A 19,442-nucleotide genomic window follows, 5' to 3' on the forward strand; every position below is an offset into this window, starting at 1 on the left:
ACAATACTGAAAATTCCAATCCATTAACATGGAATGTCTCTCCCATTTATTTAGATCTTTTAAAATTTATCTTAGCAATGTTTTGTGGTTTTCAGTATACAAATTTTGTACTTCTTTTGCTAAATTTCTTAGGTATTTTATTCTTTTTGATGTTGTTAGGAATGTTTTCCTGATCGTTTTCTTAATTGCATTTTTGGATTGTTCATTGCTAATGTACAGAAATACAAATAATTTTGGTATATGGATCTTGTGTCTTGTGACCTTGCTAAATTCATTTATTAATTTTAGTAGTGTGTGTTTGTGTGTATTCCTTAGGATTTTCTAAATATAAATCATGTTGTCTGCAAATTAAGACAGTTTTTACTACTCCCTTTCTAATCTGAATGGCTTTAAAATAATTTTGTTTTTTTGCACTGGTTAGAATCTCCAGTACAATGCAGTACAATGATGAATAGAAGTAATGACAGTGGACACTCTGGTCTTGTTTCTGATCTTAGAGGAAAAGTATTCAGTCTGTCATGATTACATATATTAGTTAAAGGTTTTTCATAGATGTTCTTTATCAGGTTAGGAAAGTTTCCTTCTAATCCTAGTTTGTTGAGTGCTTTTATCATGACAGGGTGTTGAATTTTATCAAATGCTTTTCCTGTATCTTTTGAGATGATTATGTGTATTTTGTCCTTTATTCTATTAATATGGTATTTTTAATTGTTTTGTGGGCTTTTTTTTTAAAGACACACGTATTCAATGTCATGATCAGACTATTATATTTAGAAATCAACAGCATGGGTGCAAAAAAAGAAAATCTACATTAAAACCCTTTGTTGGAATGCTTTACACCTTCCATAGAACAGAAACTAAAATAACCTGTTATACAATTAGTCACAAATACAGTCCTCGAATATATACACTACCAAACGTAAAATAGATAGCTAGTGGGAAGCAGCCGCATAGCACAGGGAGATCAGCTCAGTGCTTTGTGACCACCTAGAGGGGTGGGATAGGGAGGGTGGGAAGGAGGGAGACGCAGGAGGGAAGAGATATGGGGACATATGTATAACTGATTCACTTTGTTATAAAGCAGAAACTGACACACCATTGTAAAGCAATTATACTCTAATAAAGATGTTTTTTAAAAAGTTATACAAATATAAAACAACAACAACAAAAAAACCCAACAAATACAGTCCTCGAGTTCCTTTTGCCCATATACATGAGTATTGTCTAAAATGTCTTATTTGTAGCAGCTAGGCCCTGCCACCACTGTGCTTGGCTGAATTCACAAATCTGTTATAACCTAGCTTCCCTGTCACTTCTCTGGTTCTCCTCTCCTGCTAAGCTTTGTTTCCTGGCAGTAATTAAAACCTTCTGCCACTGCCACAGCTACTGCTGCCACTGGAACCTCCAGAGCCAACTTGGTTTCATGGTTTGGCAAAGTATTGGCTTCCACCACCACAGGGGCCAGAACTTGTGCCTCCAAAGTTTCCTCCTTTTGTGGGTCCAAAATTTGAAGATTGATTGTTGTAATTGCCAAAGTCACTGTAGCTTCCACCACCTCCAAAACTGCTTCCATCATTACCAAATCCATTATAGCCATCCTGCCACCATATCCACCACCACCGTGGCCGCCACCAAAGCCACCTCGACCACTGAAGTTTCCTCCATGACCAAAGCTGTCACTCCCACCAAAACCACGTCTGCGACCACCACCAAAGTTTCCAGAACGACTGTGATCTCTTTGGCTGGACGAAGCAACAGCCATCTCTTGCTTAGATAGGGCTTTCCTTACTTCACAGTTGTGGCCATTCACAGTGTGGTATTTCTGAATGACAATCTTGTCTACAGAGTCATGGTCATCAAAGGTTACAAAAGCAAAGCCTCTCTTTTTGCCACTGCCTTGGTCAGTCATGATTTCAATCACTTCGATTTTCCCATACTGTTCAAAATAATCTCTTAGATGATGTTCTTCAGTGTCTTCTTTAATGCCACCAACAAAAATCTTTTTCACAGTTAAGTGGGCACCCGGTCTTTGAGAATCTTCTCTTGAGACGGCCCTCTTTGGTTCCCCAACTCTTCCATCTACCTTGTGTGGCCTTGCTTTCATGGCTGCCTCCACCTCCTCCACAGTGGCATATGTGACAACCCCGAAGCCTCTGGAGTGCCTGGTGTTTGGATCCCTCATTACCACACAGTCTGTGTGCGCTCCCCATTGCTCACAATGGCTCCTCAGACTGTCATCGGTCGTTTCAAAGTTCAAACCTTCAATGAAGAGCTTCTGCAGCTGTTCAGGCTCTTTGGGAGACTCTGACTTAGACATGACGGCAGTAGAGGGGAGAGACTTCAACAATGCTTACTCGGCAGCATCCGTGGGCAGAAAGCTTCACTGTTTCTTTTTTAAGATTTTTTTGATGTGGACCATTTTTAAAGTCTTTATTGAATTTGTTACAATATTGCTTCTCTTTTATGTTTTGGTTTTTTGGCCACGAGGCATGTGGGATCATGGCTCCCCGACCAGGGATCGAACCTGCACCCCCTGCATTGGAAGGTGAAATCTTAACCACTAGACCGCCAAGGAAGTCCCTAATTGTTTTTAATACTTCTCCAATTTGCATTTCTGGAACAAATCCAACTTTGTTGTGTTTTATAATCCTTTTTCTATATTGCTGAATTCAGTGTGCTAATGCTTTTTAAGATTTCTTGCATGTGTATTCAGGAGGGATATCAGTCTGTAGTTTTCTTTTCTTCTGATGCCTTTATATGTGTCTTTGGTATCAGAGTAATACTGGCCTCACAGAAGGAATTGGGAAGCACTTCCATCCTCCTCAATTGTTGAAAGAGTCTGTAAAGGATTGGTGTGATTTTTTTTCCTTTAAATATTTGATCCAATTTGCCACAAAAGCCACATGAGCCTGGGCTTTCTGTGTGTGGGGGTGGGGGGGATGATTTAAATTGCTGAATCCACTTCTTACTTTTTAAAAAATCTATTTGCATATCATAATTTTTTGGTAATACTGCTCATATTAGATAATACAGTTGACCCTTGAACAACATGGGTTTGAATTGCATGGGTCTCCTTATACATGGATTTTCTTCAATAGTAAATACCACAGTACTACACGGTTGGTTGAATCTGTGGATGCATATGCGGAGGAACTGCAGATGCAGAGGAATGGCGAATATGGATATATGCGGATTTTCAACTGCATGGAGGATCAGCGCCCCAACCCCCCGTGCTGATCAAGGGTCAACTGTATGTTTTAACAATTCTCGATTCTGATTTTGCCTCCTGATGGTTGCTATCATTATTTTCTTGGTTGTTTACTAACTTGCCTGAACTAAGTTTATGACCTCTGTCTCCACTATAATGTGGGGCTGCTGACGGCTCTGCTAAGACTTTTTTCTCTTGCTTTTATTTTTAAAGACTAGCTTCCTCAGGGTTGCTCCTATATCTTCATAGCTCAGTGTTAAGGTTTTGCTCAAACACCTCCAGCCAGTATACATCCATTATCTGATGATGAGTCTGTGGGTGGACTGAGGAGCACGTTCAAGCTTCAAACTATTTACAAGTCTGCTCCAGCTTTTATTTTCTCCTGGTCTCTTTTGCTTCTCATAGGCGTGTAGGCCAGGGATGTGTGAGCATGTACACAGGATATGTGGATTGCCTATCAAGTCCACTATGGCTGTCTCCCTTCCTGGATTTCCCTGTTACATCCCCTGGTAGTCTGCTGGCCCAGTGCCTGCCTCAAACAGTCCTGCAACCTCAGGCTAGCAGTCCTTCTTACCCACTTGCCACTGAGATCTGACAATGCTCTAAATCAAGTGACTTCCTTTCAGCAGCAGCAGTGGCAGCAGCAAAGCGGCTAGCTTTTATTTTACAGCCTGCCTCACCATGGTTGAACTACTGTGCCAACAAAGCTGGAGTGGGGAGTGGTGGTGGTGATAAGTGGTAAGTTGGAGCAAGCCCAGTGTATTAGTCAGGATTCTCCAGAGAAACGGAACCAATAGGATATAGATAGATAGATGGATAGATAGATAGAGACTTATTATGAGAGATTGGCTCACATGATTAGGGAGGTTGAGAAGTCCCATAATCTGTTGTCTGCAAGCTGGAGGTCCAGGAAAGCTGATGGTGCAGTTCCGGTCCAAACTCAAAGGCCTGAGAACAACGGGAGCCAATACTGTAAGTCCAAGTCTGAGTTTGAAGGACCATGAACCAGGAGCATCAACATCTGAGGGCAGGAGAAGATGGATGTCCCAGCTCAAGCTGAGCAAATTTGCCGTTCCTCTGCATTTTTGGCCCTCAGTGGACTGAATGATATCTACTCGTACTGGTGGGGAGATCTTCTTTACTCATTCTACTGATTCAAATGCTAATCTCTTCCAGAAACACCCTCACAGATACACTCAGAAATGTTTTATCAGCTATCTGTGCATCCTTCAGTTCAATCAAGTTGACACAGAAAATTAACCATCACACTCAGGCAAGTACACCATAGACTTGCTCTGTTCTTACCCAAAGTTCAGAAGTTCTAGGTTTGTTCTAGCCTTGGGTCAATTTCCAGAGTATTGAAATGGTTGTTTTTGACAATTTGTTCAACTTTTTAGTTGCTCTGCACATAGGCGTAAATCCCCTAAACTCAAGAATTTATTTACTCAAATACAGGAGGATTTTCTTCATCAAGGTCAAAGAAACTCTTCCAACTGAGGGAGACGTCAGTCTCTGACCAGCATCAGTGCAAGACACAATAGTAATACTGACCTGGAGATTTTTCTACTGTTTTACAATACAGCCTTTGATCCAAACATATGAAGAAGGGAACTAATATTTAATAGAAAATGGACATCAGCTTTGGTGTACACTTTGCTGATATGATTTGAACTTGGAGCCATGTGAGCAAATCTAGATGGCAGAAGCAGCAAACAGAAGGTCATATGTCTGGGGAATGAGAAAGAGAAATTAGGAAAGAAAGAGAGAGAGAAGAATATGAAAGGAGTCTAATGATTTTTCCGAAGGGCTCTTTATACCCAGATAGATTTTCCAATTATTTTGTAAATCCTTCAAAAGCAAGAACAGTCTTTCATGTGTTGCAAAATGCTTTAATGTAATGTCAGTACCGCACATGTGTCAAATTAAAATACTATAGTATTCACTAGTTCCAACGGTCTGGGTAGTACTGAAGGCTAGGTTTGTTAATATTTTATGGCCATGAAGCCAAATTCTAACTCTGTAATGTAATGTTAGTGTGTCCTCCTCAATCTAGAAGATGGGGCATTGAGACACACACTAACACAATTTCAGCCACACAAGAGTCAGATTTTCTGACCTTCGCTTATGTAAACAATATCTAAAAGCAGGCGTGTTAGGAGCCAAAGATTGATGAGCTGTCAAAATGCTGAGTATTTGTTATATAATGTGGAATAGCATCTAGGAATATCTATACCATTTTTAAAATACTCAGGAGACTTAAATTTGTTAAAAATCGTTGAATTATACACCAAAACGGGTGAATTATATGATATGTAAAATATGCCTCAATAATGTTACTAAAAATACCCAGGAGACTGAGAAAAAAACATATTTTTCAAATATGAAGTTTGAAAAATATACAGATGCAAAATAAAGTCAATTATAGTCCTAAGAAAAGGCAATCTGTTAGGTATTACAGATATTTAATTCAAACAGATGTCTTACACAGCTGCATTTTAAGGTAGGTGAAACATGCCACTTTAGAAATGAATGTATTAATGAAATGTCAGATGCAATTAGAACTCTAGCTATTCAGGAATAAAATTTTCAACAAATCCTTTTTTAAAATTTTTCTTGAACTTTTACTATCACTTATATTTTCAGAAATTTGCAGCTCATGTAACCAACCTATGAATGACTTTCACCTTGAACACAGATTTATTTGTATGGAAAAACACAACAGTATTTGCTAAGTATATTCAATATCTTCCACCTAATTAGTACCTCAGGGCAGGTTGTTTATAAACAGAAAACAATAAGGGACACGTTAAATATCCCCAGCAGTACTCTCTGCATACTATCAGCTTTAGAAATAAAGAAGACAGTTTGCATTTTAAGCAATAAACCAGCTAGCTACCAGACTGCCATTAAGTACAAGGAATCCAACTAGAAAAACGTGGGATTCATGGGGAAATAACATTATCTGCAGCTTTATACACTGGACAAATGAACATGGTTCCCTTTAGCTTCAAATTAGAAATATGTGTAGAGGGCAACATGGAAATAGATACTATTATTTCTGGTTTTGATATTAATTTAAAAAAGAATGTTATAAAAGTGTTTCACACTTGATACTAAATACATCTCAATTTTGCACATCCCCCACCTTCCTACAGTCACTGCCAAGTGACTACCTAGTATCCATTTACTGGGATCACAATAGAAATCAGCCATTAATTAGGGAGCATTTGGCTCAAGGGACCTGTAATGGGTTGCAGAGAATTGCACATCATGCTTCATATGCAGATGAGGTTGCCATCTGGTGGATTTTCTCTAACTATAAGCTAACAACATTTATAGGTAAAAGCAGAGTAATCCTTTTCTAGATGGGCAAAGCTGCCACTTTTAGAAAACATCTGGTTTCTTTTAACATTTATTAAGTGTCCATTTTGTGATTTGCTCTGAATGGGTGCCTGTTTTTTGTAACTTAAATATGAGGGAAAAATACCACGAAAGCAAGTATATTAAAACTTCAGATTTAAAAGGTAAAAAATGTGGAATGAAAAAAGATATTCCATGCAAACAGTAACCAAAACAGAGCAGGAGTGGCTACACTTAGATAAAATAAACTTTCAGCTGAAGTCTTTCACAAGATACAAGAAAGTCACTATATCGTGATAACGGGGTCAGTTCAGAAATGGCAATACAATAATAGTAGGGGACTTTAATATCCCACTTTCAATATTGCATAGATCATCTAAATAGAAAATCAATAAGGAAAGAGTGGTTCTGAACAACACTATAGACCAAATGGACCTAACAGACATATACAAAATGTTCTATCCAACAGCACCAAAATACACATTCTTCTCAAGCACACATGGAACATTCTCCAGGACACATCTTATGTTGGGCCGCAAAGCAAGCCTTAGTAAATTTAAGAAGATTGAAATCCTATCAAGTATCTTTTGCAACCACTAAGGCATAAAACTAGAAACCAATAACAGGAGGAAAACTGAAAATTTCACAAATGTGTGGAAATTAAATAATATACTCTTGAACAACCAATGAGTCAAAGAAGAAATCAAAAGGTAAATCAGAAAGTGTCTTGAGACAAATGAAAACAAAAACACAACATACCAAAATTTATGGGATGTAGCAAAAGCAGTTCTAAGGGGGAAGTTCAAAACAATAAATACCTACATTAAGAAAAAAGAACAATCTCAAATAAACAACATAACTTTACACCTCCAGGAAATTAGAAAAAGAAGAACAAACTTAGCCCAAAGTTAGCAGAAGGAAGAAAATAATAAAAATTAGGGCAGGAATAAATGAAATAGAGACTAGAATGACAATAATAAAACAAAAAATCAATGAAACTAAGAGTTGGTTTTTGAAAGATAAACAGAATTTACCAACCTTTAGATAGACTAACCAAAAAGAAAAGAGAGCGGATTCAAAAGGTAATAAATGTGACATTTTTATTTAGCAAGTTTTTGCTAAACAAAATTTTGTTATGCTAATATTAAAAATGTCTAGAAGTAAGATCTATGACATCACATTGGTTCTGTTTTAAATGTCAAAGTGACTTCTGATATTAAGTATGTCTTTACCTAACAGCCTTACCATGGGGATTCAGGAGCAGATACATGCCAGAACTATAAACAGTTTCTTCTCTAACTTACTCTAATACAAAATGACTGTTGATTCAAATATCACCACCCAGCTTATCTAGTTTTACTTTTCTCTCCTTCTTTTCCCTAATGACAGGGATAGTATTGGGTTGTTGTAGGGATGAGAGCACCTACCGAGTAGATTTTTAATACATCTCAGTAAATATGAGAAGTGGGTATTTTGTTTGTCTGTTTGTTGTTGTGTGTGTGTGTGTTTTTTCTTTTACTGAAGCTCTATCTACTTTTCCACCCTGATGATTTCAATTAACACTACCATGTTTGCATGAAATAACCTACATCAAAGTTAGTTTAAAAAAAAGAAATCAGCAAGCAAATACATACATATGTATATACATAAAATATCAATACAAATTGAATACAAATATTAATACAAATGTAGTGACTACTCCAGGAAATATGACATCACAATTGCAAACGTGATGTTATATGAATGGGTATTTGTGACTTGGATAAAATTTCCTTTACAGTAAGGTGATGCAAATAGTTTTTCTATGTATAAGTGAGGCAACGAGCTCTGGAAACCAGTTAGATGACAAGAATAGGCTCTGGTAATGCAGACACTAATGTTGAAAATACATGTGAAGAGTTATATATTTCATGAAATAGGAGGGGATAAAAGCAATACAGCTAAATCAATGTATTTATATAATGGAACTTAATTATTTTACTAAATTTAAATTTTAAATAACCTAAGTAGATATTTAACTCATTCATTTATATCCCTAAACATTTTTATAATCCAGTTGACAAGAAAAACTTTTTGATATCTTCTTATTGAGGTCTCCTTATATTTGAGGATATATAACACATGCTGATGACTATATAATCTGCATTTCTAGCCTAGCCCTTTCTCTTGAACTCCAGACTCAGATACCTAAATATCTCCTAGATATCTCTACTACTATGTTCCACAAAAGAGACAGCAGAGCTAAGTGGTTAGGAGTGCAGACTAGGGGTTAAACAGACTGGGTCCAACTCCTGATTCCATCATTTACCAGCTGTGTAACTTTGGACAAGTTACTTCATTTCTTTGATTCTCAGTTTCCTCACTTGTAAAATGGGGATAAAAATAGTACTGATCTTATAGAATTAGTGTGAAAATTAAATGAAATATATACCTAGTACACCTGGCTGAATGTACTCTATTAAACAATCAATAAGTTATACATTCCACTATAAGAAACACATGCACATATATCTCATTGAAACCAGTAATTTTTTCCCTTGGTGTGCCTTAGCTGGCAGCTCTTTTTCTAGACTTGCTGTACCTAAACTGGTTTTAATGATGTTTTGCAGCAGTTGTCAAAGGTTAGCACGTATGAATAGTATACAAAGGAACACATATATATGGAACGTTACCTACAAAATTCATTCTGTTTATACTGAAAGTTGGCAAAACAGAAAAATCAAAATATTTTGCATCATTCACATGGTATTTGTCACATAATACCATATACAATATAGCAGTTCTTTTGTATATGTCTTACCTTCAACACTAGATTATGAGCTTCTTGATAAACAGCAGTTTAGGCATTTTTAATATCCTTTCTCCCATAATGCTAATCACAATGCCTTGCAGAGAGTAGGTACTCAGTAGATATCAATCAAGTAAGAAAAAAGAAATAGACCTTGTCCTTTTACAATAAAAAATGCAAATTTTTCAACCTTAAACAATTGGCAGGCTGAAATATATTTTACTAATCTTTGGGAGAATTAATTATTTAAATTCTCATTTCCTCTCCAGATTATTTCTTTTAATCCTAGACCAATTTTATAAATGTTCCAGACCTATGCATTCTTGGTAGCTTGTCTGACTGAATGTGTATTAAATCATCACAGGTTGCTATTATCTAGGAGTTTTTGTGAAAGTTTGGACTTGGAAACATCAGCCATATTGCTTTAAAAAAAAAACATGTTTAAAATTTATAGTAATGCCTTGGCAGGTTTCTCTCTCTTTTCTTTCTCCTTTTATTCCATATCCTCTCTTACAAAATATTTGATGGTATATTTTGCAAAACAGTGAACTATTGGAATCAAAACTCTTACTTGAAGTTCCAAATCATTAACCTTCAAATTCAAGTACCTAAGATGAACTATTTAGTATTAACATACTGAAGAACAGCAGAAAGCAGGGATAGTGTACAGAATTATGCCATGAATATAAATAAGTCTAGAGCACTTGGGAAGGGGAGGAATGGGAGAGGGAAAGGAAATGAGAATATTATGACTCTTTGGAGGCATTCTTCCGCCTTTCCTCCTCCTTACCTATTTAACCTTCCATTTTTACTGTTTAAGTTCACTTGTCAAATAATCACTAAACATGTATATGAAATAATTCATAAAACGTGTTTAGCACAGTTACTGACACACAGTAAACACTCAGTAAAGGTTAATAAATATTAGCGATTAGTATTATTATTGTGTGCAGTCCCACTTCTTTGCTCTTACGTTGACCCCTTTTCCCAAATTTACATATAGGCAGGGTGTGTGGTCAGGGTTGGAATAGAGGAGGACCAGGCAGACTCTTTTTTTAACACTTAAGGTCTGTCTGAATAATATTTTTAAAGTAGTGTCTGGAATTCACTCATTTCATGAAATCTACATTAAATTCCCAGCTCCATCTCTCCAATCAGGAGTCTTTCCAACTAGGCACTAAATGGCATACTTTTTAAGGTTCCCCAATGAGGGCAATTAATGTCTAGAGGCAATTTTTATAAAAATGCATTCTGTATCCAAAAACACTAGACAAGCCCGTATATCTTATGTTTGTGTATCCAGTTAAATTACCTATAATTTTAAGTATTTGAAAGTTGATATAACTCAGTTTTCTGTAGCAGCAGATCTTTTACAGTACAGTGAATAGTCATATATAGGGCTTATATATTATAGAACTACTTATTTCACGTTTCTTAGAAACAGATTTTCTTTTTGCAAGTGGGCTTCTTAGTCTTCCACCTTTAATGTTATTAGTTTGGACTGCATTATTTCTCCATACAGAGTGTGCTATAAGACTTCCAGTTAAACAAGGCAGATTAGAAACATGCATTCATCTCTGCGCCTGCATGAAGCTCCACTAAAATGACAGTAAAGGAATTTTTAAAAAAAGGTATAAATAGAGAAGGACAAAGAGAACAGGAGAGAAGACAACAGCAGACAAGCAAAGTTGACAAAACTTTAGAAGCTGGAAAGCAATAGATGAGATGAATGTTAAGCTTACTTAACAAACTGGAAAAAGCTGAAACCTAAGGCTGGTGGTGATGAGTTGTTTTTAAAGTTACTCGATATCTCTGAGATACAGAGATACAGGTTGAAGGGAGAGCTAAAAAGAGGAGGATTGATTGAAAGTATGTATAAGGAAAAATTGCATCCCGAAAGCTCCTTATCCATTCAAACAAGATTCAAGTTTAATACAGCATTCTATTTCACTGCTTGGAGGGTCAATGGGTGCTTCTTGCTTTCGAAGAAGCTTGTTGACTTAGTTGAAAGAAAAACAATGATTTCAGTTAAAAGAAAAATTCAAGTTTTATTTTCTACGGTAATTAAAACATCTTTCCAGAAAAGAAGCTCTAGTGTTGGAAACAATAGGCATAGCTGAGGGCTGGATTGTGAACTTTAGTGAAAATGGGGATTGAATCTCTATTTACTAAATAGTAAGACTGCCCTCTGTCACCTTTCTGCTGGCTGATTTCTAAGATATTTTCAGCTGAGCAGACTGGAGGATTCTGTAGAAGCTGACCAACACAAGTGTAAAGTCCTACAGACACTGATATTTGGGGTCTCCCATTAAAAAGATTGAATTTCTTTCCAGTTACTCCCCAGTGAAGCTCAACAATCCATAAGTCACAACAATGGAGACAGAACTTCCTTTTTGTGCCTCACTCTTAAATATTTATGGCTGACCAAATCCCTAGATATTTGAGTAAATTTTCTAAAATGAAAGACAGAGATCAAAACAACAACAGCAGCAGCAACAAAAGTCAAAGAGAAAAGAAACAAAACTATAATAACATCTTCAGAGAAATGAGGTGATACTAAATTCAAGATACAAGAACAGTGTTCTGTAAAAATGGAACTTTCAATGAATGAGAAAGAGCTCTTAGGAATTCAAAATATAGTAGTAATCTTAAAAATCAATAGAAGATTAAAAATTTTCAATTGATGAGCTCTCCTAGAAAGTAGAACAAAAAGAAAAAGAAATGGAAAATAGAGAAAAGATGAGAAAGTTCAAGGATTCAGTACTGGAGGGCCAAATTGGACCAAAAGAAGTTCCAGAAAGAGAGGACAGAAAAAGCAGAAGGAAGGAAATTACTAAAGAAATAACACAAGGAAAATTCCTAGCACTGCAGGATATGACTATCAGATTACAAAGGTCTATCATGTATCCAGAACAGTGAATGAGAAAATAATTCTCAGTAACATACATCATAGTGAAATTTCAGAAGATAAAATAAACAAAAGATTTTAGAAGCTTCCTGAGAGAAAAAAACAGGTCATATACAAAGTATCACAAATAATATTAGGAACAAACTTCTAAACTGTATCCCTAAAATCAAGAAGACAAGTTTTTAGGGAAAAATCATTTCCAACTGTGATAGGATGAATAATGCCTCCCCCCAAAGATGTCCTTGTCATAATCCCTGGACCTGTGGATATGTTACCTTACATGGTAAAAGGGATTTTGCAGATGTGATTAAGTTAAGGATCTTGAGATGGGTGATTATCCTGGATCTTCTGGGTAGGACCAATGTAATTAAAAGAATTCTCATAACAGGGAGGCAAGAAAATCAAAGTAAAAAAAAGGAGATGTGTAAACTGAAGCATGGGTTGGAGTGATATGTTTTGAAGATACAGGAAGGAGCCATGAGCCAAGGAACGCAGGTGGCCTGTAGAAACTGGAAAAAGGAAGGAAAAGGATTCTCCTTTAGCACCTCTAGAAGGAAACAGCCTTGCTAACACTTTGACTTTAGCCTATTGAAAATGAATTCAGATTTCTGGTCAAAATAGAATAAATTTTTGTTGTTTTGAGCCACTAAGTTTGGGGTAATTCATTACAGCAGCAATAGGAAACTAACAAACCAACCTAGAATTCTATATCAGTCTAACAACTGGATGAGAGATTAGAACAAGGTGTTTTCAGACAGGCAAAAATCTCGAAAAAATTTATCATCTTTCTCAGGAAGTTATTGGAGGATATTTGTCCACCAAAATGAGGAAGTTAAAGGAAAAGTGAGGGGAACATAAGGTATAGAAAATGGGATCCAATACAAGAGAAAGGCAAAAGGAATTTTCAAGATAACAGTGAGAGGATACGCCAGGAAGACAGCTATTCAGAAAGATAAACCAGCTCAAACTGAAACAGGATAAAAATCCCTATCACAGACATCTTTAATTTAAAAAAAATTAAGTTATAGTTACCCTGATGTAATTGAACATACAGAGAGGAGCTGTATGGATTTCTTGGGAAGACCTGTTTGGGTATGAGTAGGTGATAGATTCAGAAAAAAGAATCCTAAGCAAATAAAAATTAAATAAAATGTAGCAGAACAAAATTTTTATAGGATAGGAAATGTAATAACAAACTCAATACATGGTTAAACTCCGAATAATGTTTACAAAGTCATAGTAATATAATCACTGAATATTGATTTTACCAAAAATTTGGGGAGGAAGGGAAGTATGTGTTTATGGGTACATAAGAGAGTCAAATTGCCACCTCTCATAATAGAAAGTTAATAGATATTATCTAAAAAGCTGAAAAATCCAGAAATAGCTGTGGAAAATGAATGTTGCCTGCCATTTCAGTAAACAAAGGGTGTTGCAGCCGTCAAACCATCAGCCACTGCAGCCCCCCCAACGGTGCACCCTGAGGGGAACTGAGAATGGAGAAAAGCAGGATACTGGCCCCAAATAGTTAAGATGCATATCAAAGGAATAATTTTGATGAGCCCAGACTCTTGCATCTTCCCATACATAGAAAAGCACTAAATTCATTACCTTGAGATGTCTGTTTTTTTGTGATTATCAGTAACTTTTGATATTCGACTACATGTTTTTTTGCTTTTAGCAAAAACTGCTATATATCCTGGCTCCTCCCTTACCTCTTTGGAACAGTTCCTCAGAGCTATCTGAGAGGCTGTTTCCCAGGCTACAGTCCTCAATAACATCCCAGAATAAAACATAACTTGCAACTTTCAGGTTGTGTGGTTTTTTTTCAGTTGACATAGCAATATAAGCGTGTTATCGATACATAGAAACATGGTAGTAAATATTATAGGGAATAGCTAAAATTGTTTAAAGTTATTGTCCTTTGGAGTGAGAATCAGGAATGGAGAGGGATAGGACAGAGAACTATTGTTTTTTACTGTACTATTTAAAAAAAAACTATGTACATGGTATCAATTTAATAAAATTAAAATTTTACTTTAAAAGTGAGTTATTCCCATGAACAATACATTTTTGTGCTTAGCTTAATTCATCTAAGATGCATTGTGGGCATATTCTAATCTAGAAAGCACAGTTTTTATGATAGGTAAAAATCCTCTTACATATATTGGCACATTTGCACTTACTCAATTCTTGAGGGATACAAATAAAAATCGTTGCTATGACCTATAGGGCTTGTTTAACTCTCTAATCTCATTGCATGCCACCGATTCCTTTGCCTATTATGCTCTACCTACACTGTCGTTTTTCATTTCTCTTTTCAAACAAGAAAAGCACCTTTCCTGATGACCTGTCCAGTCTATTCACTTTGCTTGGAAGGCTATTCCCTCAGTCTTCTCCTGGTTGGCTCCTTATCTTTCAAGCCTCAGCTTAAATGTCACTTCCCCAGAGAAGCTTTCTTTGACCATTGAATCTAAAGTCGGTTCCCACGCCACCCCACCCCTCCTGTTATTCTCTCTTGCATTGCTCAGTTTTTTATTGCACTTTATCACAACATATTTGCATGCTTGTGTGTTTTCATTGATTCTAAGCTGTCTAGTCTATCTGTGTGTAGCAGAGGGACCTGTACATAGTAAGTGCTCAATGAATATTTTTGAATTAATTTGTTTTTATTAAGTGATCTGTCCATACCTCTGATATTTATAGAGAATGGAATGTTATATTCTGTAGTTTTTGCTATAAGTTAGCAAAAATTAGATAGAGAATTAAGTAAAAACAAAATAAAACAACTCAGACCTTTTGGAAAACTTGAGTTCTTGAAAAACATCCAAGTCTTAACATCTTTTGTCTCATCTGAGTACTAGCCCTCTATCATATAATGGATTCTAAACAATGTCTGGTATTATGTTTCATTCAGTATAGTCTCCTTTAATCAAACATTTTATCATTTGTAGTTAAGCTGATTATGATAAGTTTACGAAACAGAGGCTTAATTAACATCACTGATCCATACAGGAGGCATATACTCATATAATTAGGATCACATAAATGTCTTTTCCTTCTTCCAAAAATACTTGGTTGTAAGATGTATAACTTAGTCTTATAGTCACAATAATAGAATTAAATGCTTCATTTAGGTGACTTAAAAGAGCATTTCATGGTCTTTGATCTTTGTCTTTGTAGCCTAGGAAGGAATGTGAGGTAAAAATCACAAAGGTTCATTTTAATTATTTAAGTAATATTGTAGTTTTGATATGATTTGTAGTGTAATTTTTTATAAGCAGCAATTTCATGTACAGATAGGATTTGTAAAAATCTTTCAATTTCAGTCTGATAAAAAGAGATCAGACATGTAATTTGTCTACCACATTGCTTGTCACATTAGGAGTCTTCAATAAAAATTAGCTTTTTTCCCTGCCTGTGATAACTCAAGTAGTGGTACAGCCAACTCTCATTCATTACAATTCATTAACACCTCAATTTTATACTTGTGTTTTTTTAACCTAAGCCAAAGACCCTGATCTGATTTATTTGAACTCATTGTTTCTGCTTCTTCATATTTTCTTTCATATCTTTTGAATCTTGATTTTATCAGCTCTCTTGCACACTCTTGGGTAAATGAATTATTTCATTCTACTCACTAGGATCTTGAAGAAACTAGGAAACCTAGTTGGAATCTTTTAAACATGGTTGAAAGAAAAATATCTATTAGTAAACTGTAGAGGAGGAAAAAAAATCTTTTTTGTCCCTCTACCCTTCCCCAGGTGGGGCCTTGTAAATTAGACTGACAAAAGACAGATTAACAAGAGAACAACAAACAGAAGTTTACTAACATGTGCATCAGGCATACGCTACATGTACTCAATGATGAGTAACTGAAAGGGGTGGTTAGAGCTTGACCTAATACAGCAGCTTAAAATAACAAAAAAGTCTTAGAGGGCTGACAAGACAAAGGAAATGGACTTTGAGTTTTTGGGGTGGCAAATTGGGAGAAGGTAAATATATGGGGGAACTAACGGATCATAAGAGCTAGTTAGTAAAGTTTGTTATGTAGGTTCCTCTGATGCTGATTCCAGGCTGTAAGGGTCTAGAGCTGTCTCTGGTGGTTAACTTCTGTCCTTCCTGGTACAGAGGGGAGGTGCATACCCTTACAACTACCACTTTTAGGCAAATAAGGGTAGGGCAGAAAGTTTTTCTTGTATCTGCTTCTTCTCAATTGCCTTCAGCTCAAAATAATTCTTATGTCAACGTGCCATATTTTGCAGTAGCATATTCTGCTAGCTCTTTAAAATTAAACAATTTTCTTTATGGTTCTCCAAAAATTGACTCTATTATAGTAAAATTTTGATGTGACCAGTGTAGGCAAGAAATAATTATTTTTGTGTCCCTAACAGTAAGACAATTACCATCAATAATATTTGGAAGGGGGAGGAGCAAAGGGAGAGTCAAGTTCTGGCAACTCTTCAAGAACACAATGGATCCACAAAGCAGAGATTAAAAACAAATGTTTTATAATATGCAACTTCTCAGCTTTGATAAAAGACATTTACTTTAATAATAAAGGATATATAGAAACTTCTGATGAATGATGAAAAATTAAAGAAATAAATCTAAACACAATAGTTAGGCAGCTCAAGGATTCTATAACGTGCTGTGTTTAAAAGATTAAGAAGAAACATTGCTGGTTTTTCAGACTTTAAAAGTCATATTGCTGTTAATACTTTATACTATAATATAGATACCAATACTGTAGGCTCATGATTAAAGGATAAGTCAGCATAGTATGCCTTGACAAGCATCTGGAGGGTTGGATTCAACCCTCTGCTATTATTATCTTGGGAAAAAATCACAATCTATTTGAATCTCTGTTTCCTGTCCATAAAATAAAACCAATGAATTCCATGGTTTCTTAATTCTAAAAGTTCACAGGACTGCCCTCGTGGTGCAGTGGTTAAGAATCCGCCTGCCAATGCAGGGGACACGGGTTCGATCCCTGGTCCAGGAAGATCCCACATGTCATGGAGCAACTAAGCTCGTGCGCCACAACTACTAAGCCTGCTCTCTAGAGCCTGCGAGCCACAACTACTGAGCCCGCGTGCCACAACTACTAAAGCCCCCACACTTAGAGCCCGTGATCCACAACAAGAGAAGCCACTGCAATGAGAAGCCCGTGCACTGCAACGAAGAGTAGCCCCCGCTCACTGCAACTAGAGAAAGCCCGTGCGCAACAATGAAGACCCAACACAGCCAAAAATAAATAAATAAATAAATAAAATTAATTAAAAAAAAAATAAGTCCACAAAACTTTGATCAGCCTATGAACAAAACCATATATTCTTGAGATAGAAAAGGCACTATGTTTTATTTATTGTTGTATTCCCCACAGGGCCTAGCATGGTACCTAATAATGTAACTCTTTTTTAGTTCAATAAACATTTATTTTATGTCCCTAGGTTCCAGGGACAGCACTAAATTCTGGAAATTCAGAGATGACTTAGACACGGTCTCCACTCTTTCAGGATTTCACGTTCCAGAGGAAGAAAAAAGTATACAGGTAATTTAAACATCAAGAATTATGACAGAGGTAGGCAAAGAACAATATTTGCACATAATGCACATACCTTACAAGGGTCAGAGAAGGGCTTCCTGGAGGAACTTGCACCTCTGCTGAATCTTGAAGGATTAGCTAACCATACTGATGGGGAGGGAGAGGAAACAGCAAGAGCAGAAACAGAAAAATATAAAAAGAATATGAATAAATTAATATGGCAAACATTCATCACAATTTCATTCTGAATTATTTAAAAAATAAAATAGATCCTCATTTATGTAAAACCAATATGAAACCACCCTAACCATAAGGATAACTAATGCTACTTTATTTTCCATATTTCCTTTAGATTCTCAGCAATAGCTCTGTGTTTATTTTATTGGGCAAGTATATACGATATTTCTTCTAAAATGCATGTCAGAAAACCTGGGTTTCATATGTCATGAAAAACTGAAAGATTTTGAAAGGGGGGGAAGAAAAGGATTACTGGGTAGCTTACAGAAGGCTGGGCATTGCCTAGTACATCCTTCCTGGTTATCTGACTCTGTAGTGTTCTGAGCCTTTCATTGGATTAGAAAGAGTCCTGGAAATCTTGCCTCAGTCCACTGGTGCTGTCTGAAAGTTATCTAAGTGATGTCAACTCAGAAGTCTATTCTTTGAAGTGGCAATCATGTGAAGTACCTGATAAGGTCCTTTTCCATGAGGCTCTGAGATTGTTCTTCTTTGTTGAAGATACAAATTCTAGCCTGTAGTAGAATCTTCGGGTAAGCTTTAGAGTAAAACAAGAACATTAAGAGATTTAATGGCTGTGGTTAATTTATTACTATTACCAATTCTATCAAAATAGAGGAGCCGTATTGGAGTCCAGTATGTAACTATTTCATAGGAGTTTTGATGAGGGTTATTCCTGAAGGTAAAACAGTATTATGGAGGGCACATCCATCATGGAGGGCACTGACAAATTGCTGGGGACTTCCCGTAAAGCATGCAATTTCTGAAATTTTTATACTAATATTTTACCAAACAAACGTAATTTAGGAAAGGCTGAATGTCCCTTCTGATCTGCCAACTTTTCCCATGCAACTTTACTATAGTAACAAATTAAACAAACCTAATTATTTCCAGTATCTTTTTTTATGTGGTGGCAGCGCAAATCTTTGTGATTCCAAAGGCCCTCTGAGAAGTCTTAGAGGTTTTACGCATAAAAGTTTTAGTTTTATGTATGTAATATATTCTGAAAATTTTATTTTATGTGTCCTAAATTTAGGAACTGATTTTGGGAAGACAAAATTAAGGGTTGTCGGAGGAGATTTGGTCACTTGATTAGGTAGGATCATGAGTGACTGAGAAACAATGCTTCCCTTCCTATTTAATCCAAGTACAAATAATGCGTTTAAAAAAAATACAATGTAACACTATTTACATAATGTAACACAATGTTACACAATGTAACACAATGTAAGTGAAGAGTCGTGTTCTATGGGTATTTTCCCCTTAAATAATCAGGGACACAAAAAGACAACTTACGCGATAGAAGATTATTCTTGTAAGACACAGAATCTTTGCTATTTAGGCAGATTACATGTAAGGTAAAGAATAATCTTTCAAATCGTAGGTGGAACCATTA

General features: G+C 36.1%; 1 protein-coding gene and 1 pseudogene across 2 annotated transcripts in view; both read right to left on the minus strand.

Moving 5' to 3' along the window:
• DCX (doublecortin) overlaps positions 1–17,954 on the minus strand; it is a 338,315-nt gene extending 320,361 nt beyond the window's left edge. For both annotated transcript variants that reach the window (XM_049704493.1, XM_049704492.1), the window contains exon 1: positions 17,886–17,954. The gene's annotated coding sequence lies outside the window, so the exon portion shown is untranslated. The remainder of the gene's footprint in view (positions 1–17,885) is intronic.
• Positions 1,359–18,568, minus strand: LOC101273664 (heterogeneous nuclear ribonucleoprotein A1-like; annotated as a pseudogene).
• Positions 18,569–19,442: the final 874 nt, after the last annotated feature.

Source organism: Orcinus orca, chromosome X, assembly GCF_937001465.1.
Source record: "Orcinus orca chromosome X, mOrcOrc1.1, whole genome shotgun sequence".
Taxonomy (NCBI): Eukaryota; Metazoa; Chordata; class Mammalia; order Artiodactyla; family Delphinidae; genus Orcinus; species Orcinus orca.